Raw genomic sequence first — 5849 nt, 5'->3', positions numbered from 1 at the left:
GGAGGTATTAGACGTACTACCTGCTGGGTCAAGTCAGCGAGCTGCTGGCTGAGTGTCCCCAGCATCTGGTTATGGCGGATAAGGATCCCCTCAACCGTTTGTGCACCCGTGGGTTCCATGGTGGCCAGATTGTACTGTTAGGGTTAGTTAATAACCCACCAAAGACTAGGGGGGAACCCAAAGGCGAGTGCACAAACAACAAAACCCAGAAGTGATAATACGATATTTTATTTAAACAAATAATAAATAAACGACAAAAAACAAACAACCAAAAAGATAACAGAAAACGAGAGGGGAGCAGCGGGAGCGGTACTGGAAGCGCCGGGGAACTGCAGGGCGGACTGATGACCAGGAGTGATGAACCGGAATGCAGGATGACCAGGAATGGCAGGAGAACCAGGAATGGCAGGAACGCAGGAGAACCAAGAACGGCAGGAATGCAGGATGACCAGGAACGGCGGAACGGCAGGAAAACCAGGAACGGCAGGAACACAGGAGAACCAGGAACGGCAGGAACATAGGAGAACCAGGAACGGCAGGAACACAGGAAACCAGGAACGGCAGGAACGCAGGAACGGGGGGAAGGTCTAGGACGCGATGAAAAACAAAATACGTTAAAGAGGAGAAGGTACAAGAAGAGGACTCACGGTTTAAGGACACAACGAACGGCCGTCTGTGTACCGTATGGCAAGCAGACAATCTGGCGACGAGTGAGAGAAAAGCCGGCGTTTAAATGCAGGAGTTGATGAGATGAGGAATGAGGCGCAGGTGTGTGTGGGGTCCGCCCTCCAGCGATCTATTGGCTGGAACCGCAGCAACCTCCGAAAACAGTACCGCTCCAGGCCGCTAGGGGGAGAAGGGAGCAAAACGGGAAAACAAACGCAAACCACCACCAAGAACAAAAGCGATCGGGGAAACTAAAGAAAACGGAGAAAAACAAAATACAAACCGGAATAAAAACAAAACGCTGGGAAACCCTGAAAATAAAAGGTAAGTGCTGGCGGATCCTAACAAGTTTAAATAAAGCATCTCCTCCGGGTTACAGTTATGAACATAAGCCACGTCTTAGCGGTCGTGGTGGAGCAGCCCCGGTTCTGGACTGCTTTGCTTGGGGGGGCAGTAAAACCTAATGAGGGGGCATGTTGATAGTCATGTTTTTGAAGCCAGAAATATATTCAAGGCTTGATTTGTGCATGAATGATGACAGCCAAGCTATTGATACTGGCTTAAAGTGATGTATGAGGTAAAGAAATAAAAATGCATGTTTTCGAACTTAAACTTAAAACCCAATGATTAAAAAATACATGTTGATTATGTAAATGGAGAAAAAAGATTATCTAATTGTATTTCATTTTAATACGCCCCCTTAATTAAATTGCCATTACTAATAGAACAACTCTATTTCTTGAAAGGCTTTAATACAAATTTAAGTCAAAGCTGACAAATATATACCTGCCTCTCGCTCACACTAACAGAACATATACTGCCGAACTGAACTGTTTGTCAAAGAGCCAATCAGGAATAAGCAAGGAAATATCTTCACACTGTAAAACAAAATGCATTTTTGTGATTGGTTCAGAGATAATTTTAAAAATAGCCGTTGCTTGCATTGTGCTTGGGGGGGCAAAGACACAATTTGGGGGGGGCAATGCCCCCCTCAGCCCCCCCCCCTAGCGCCGGCCCTGTGGTGGAGGAATAGCCACAATTTATGATAAAGACATACTGTAGGTCTTACTGTAAAATCATCTCCCATAACAAACTCGTTTGAAGTTCTTATCTCTGACATAACCAATAAATGTTCATCTGATAAAACTAGTATGTTTAAACTGGTTACTGTTTATCGACCTCCTGGTCCTTACTCAGAATTTCTTAACGAATTTGCCGATTTTCTTTCTAGACTAGTCTTATCAACTAAGAAAGCTTTAATTGTTGGTGACTTTAATATTCATTATGAGGATAAGTGTAATCCACTCAAAATTGCGTTTGATTCTATTTTAGAGTCCTTAGGCATCACCCAAAATGTAACAGGACCCACTCACCGCTGTAAACATACCTTAGATTTAATACTTACTTATGGTATAAACATAGACAACCTGGAAATTGTACCACAGAATGACTTAATTTCTGATCACTCCCTACTAATATATGAAGTGTCCCTGTCCAATAATATACAGCAACCACATCGTTTTAAATGTAAGCGCACTATTACATCTGCAACTGCAGCAGCGTTCATAAACTGCCTACCAGAATTACCAAATATACCAGCATCAGAACCTAAAGAACTAGATCAGGCAACTCAAAACCTAGAGACCGTACTGCCCACAACCTTAGATAACGTAGCCCCACTCAAAACTAAACTGATTAGGGAGAAAAAACTTGCTCCTTGGTACAATGACCACACATGCGCACTTAAACAAGCAGCACGGAAATTAGAACGCAAGTGGCGTCACACTACACTGGAGGTGTATAAGATTGCTTGGAAAGATGCTCTAACTGAGTATAAACATGCACTTATAAAAGCTAAATCTTTATATTATTCGTCCCTAATAGAGAAAAATAAAAACAATCCCAGATTCCTTTTCGAGACAGTGTCCAAATTAACTAAAAACGTCAATGAAACTGAATCTAATATACCGCCTGACTGTACCAGCGCTGATTTTTTAAAATTCTTTAATGACAAGATAGAAAAAATACGACTTCAGAGTCAAAGTGTGTCACTTGCCAATGTTAAGTATGGACTCACTCCGAGCAGCATTGGTGATAATAGTAACGAGTTAATCCAACTAAATTCCTTTAATCCAATCTCCCAAAATGAACTAACTATGTTGATTAAATCATCGAAGTCATCATCGTGTATACTCGATCCTGTTCCAACTCGTTTACTTAAAGATTTACTCCCAGCTATTGTAGTTCCCCTGCTTACATGAATCAATGCATCCCTTAGCCTTGGGTACGTACCTAAATTGTTTAAAAGTGCCGTTATTAAACCCCTGATTAAAAAACCTAATCTTGATCCACATGTACTAGCTAATTATAGGCCAATTTCAAACCTTCCTTTTGTCTCTAAAATATTAGAAAAAGTCGTTTCCAAACAGTTATGCTCTTATTTGAATGAAAATTGTATTCATGAAAAATTTCAATCAGGATTTAGACCCAATCATAGTACCGAAACCGCATTAATTAGAGTAGTTAACGAGTTGTTAATGTCTTCTGATAATGGATGTGTCTCTTTTCTTGTTCTATTAGATCTTAGCGCAGCGTTTGATACGGTTGATCATAACATTTTACTGGAGAGGCTAGAAAATACAGTAGGTGTTAAAGGACTCGCACTCTCTTGGTTTCAATCATATCTGACTGACCGCTCGCAATTTGTTTATGTAAATAATAAATGCTCGGAAACTACAAAAGTAAAGTGTGGTGTTCCACAGGGGTCGGTACTTGGACCGCTATTATTTACACTCTATATGCTTCCACCAGGTGAAATTATTCATAAACATGGCATAAAATTTCACTGCTATGCAGATGACACACAGCTGTATATATCAGCCAAACCAAATGATACTGACACAATCAGTAAGATAGAAGATTGTGTAAACGACATAAAAAACTGGATGTCGTGTAATTTTCTTTTACTTAATTCAGATAAAACTGAGGTTTTACTTGTTGGCTCTAAAGCTGCAAGAGACAAGTTGTCTAACCTGGTGCTAAACCTAAACACTTTCTCTGTTACTCCCAGCCCAGATGTAAAAAACTTGGGTGTCACAATAGATTCAGATCTTTCCTTTGATACACACATTAATAATATTACTAGAGTTGCTTTCTATCATTTGCGTAATATCTCTAAAAAATATACTATCTGTTAATGACGCTGAAAAACTGATCCATGCGTTTATAACTTCTCGGTTAGATTATTGTAATGCTCTTCTAACTGGATGCTCTGGTAGATCCATAAACAAACTCCAGTTAGTTCAAAATGCAGCAGCTCGAGTGCTAACTAGAACTAAAAAATTTGATCATATCAGTCCTGTTCTATCATCTCTACACTGGCTGCCAGTTAAATTCCGCATTGATTACAAAATACTTTTACTAACCTATAAAGCGCTACATGGTCTGGCTCCACAGTATCTGAGTGAACTTATTAATCACTGCAGCCCAGCGCGTCCACTTCGTTCACAAGATGCAGGGTTACTTATAGTTCCTAAAATTAAAAAGACCACAGCTGGTGGAAGAGCATTTTCTTACAAAGCTCCACAACTCTGGAATAATCTTCCTGCCTCTATTCAGGATTCGGACACAGTCTCAATGTTTAAGTCTAGACTGAAAACATATTTATTTTCTCAGGCTTTTGATTAGTATAGACAAAGGCGCAGAGCTTGGGGGTTCTTGGTCATAGAAACTTGTGGTGATCAGGGATGTTGGGTTGCTGTCGTTCTGCCTCTCTTGTCCGATCACTCCGGTTTGGGTAGGAGAGGTGGGCGCTGATGTCCTGTGAAAGCCTTCATGACCTTGTTACCTGCTCGCTCTCCCTTTTAGTTATGCTGTAATAATTAGGGCTGCAGGAGTCTAAAACTCTCTGTAAAACTGTTTTACTCAACTCGCATTGTACATTATTAACTACATTCTTTGTTGTTTTACTCCAAAGGCGTTCTGATGGAAACCTGTTTACCCGCCGAGGTTAAGGATTAAAGTCGAGACTGCCATGACAACTATGCTGCTCCTGCCGGATGTGACTGGTCTGGAGTAATTGCACCAAGAATGACAAGAAATCACTACAGACATTATTGAAGACTACAGCGAAGAACAACTCTATTATTATTTATCTATTTATTACCAGTTATAACTTTTAGATCATTTAATTCTGTGTTCGTATGCTCTGTGTAAATCGTGTATTTATTTAAAGTATCCTCCTGGCCACCCAAGAAGGATGGGCCCTGCTGAGTCTGGTTCCTCTCAAGGTTTCTTCCTGTAATTTTCAGGGAGTTTTCCTTGCCACAGTCGCCCTCGGCTTGCTCAACAGGGATTTTTTGTATCTGTTGGTCCTGGATTTTGTAAAGTTGCTTTGAGACAATGTCTACTGTATTGTAAAAAGCGCTAAATAAATAAAGTTGACTAGATCTGACTTGACTCCTAATACTTTGTTAACAGTTACAATACAATAAGAAATTTCTTAATCAGACAGGCTCGGATAAGCAATTAAAACACATCTGGAGTGTTGTAAATGTTTTTGTATACATTCATAATACCTCGTTGATAGTGACATTGCACTGTTCTCTTTAAGAGTCAGCCAAGCTCAAAGAAGTGCTTTAAACACAGATTTCAAATGTTTTTTTGTTTTTGTTCATTCCTATATTTTTTTTAATTGTGACAATGCAACACACATTTTCAGCGCAGACAAGCTCAGAGAAGCGATTTAATGACAGTTGTGGAGGTTTGTAGTGTTTTTGAAAATTCCTGTTACTTTGCTGATAGTGACATTACACAAAGCATTTTCTGCATTAGACACGCTCAGATAAGCGCTTTAAACACAGTTGTGGAGTGCCTTAGTGTTTTTGTACATTCCTAATAATTTGTGGTTTTGAAATCGCTTAATTCATTTTCAGCAACACGCAATTTCAACATCAGTCCAACTCATGCAAGCGATTTAATGACAGTTCTGAAGGTTTTTAGTGTTTTGGAAAATACCTAACACTTTGCATTTTCAACGTCAGACAAGCTCATTGAAGCAACCTAAGGACATTTTGGTGTAATTTTTGTTTTCGGTCTTTCCTTCGTTAATAGTTACAATACAATAAGCAGTTTCTGGATCAGACAAGCTCAGATAAACTCTTTAAAAAAACTGGAGTGTTGTA

At 39.8% G+C, this 5849-nt stretch overlaps 1 long non-coding RNA gene across 1 annotated transcript; it reads left to right on the top strand.

Moving 5' to 3' along the window:
• Positions 1-901: 901 nt before the first annotated feature.
• LOC134303443 (uncharacterized) lies at positions 902-5119 on the top strand. Its single transcript, XR_010007650.1, has 2 exons — positions 902-990; positions 4643-5119. It is a non-coding gene; the product is annotated as an uncharacterized LOC134303443 (long non-coding RNA).
• The last annotated feature ends 730 nt before the right edge of the window (positions 5120-5849 follow it).

This window comes from Trichomycterus rosablanca, chromosome 26 (genome assembly GCF_030014385.1).
Source record: "Trichomycterus rosablanca isolate fTriRos1 chromosome 26, fTriRos1.hap1, whole genome shotgun sequence".
Classification (NCBI taxonomy): Eukaryota; Metazoa; Chordata; class Actinopteri; order Siluriformes; family Trichomycteridae; genus Trichomycterus; species Trichomycterus rosablanca.
This window is presented reverse-complemented; position numbering and strand designations above follow the sequence as displayed.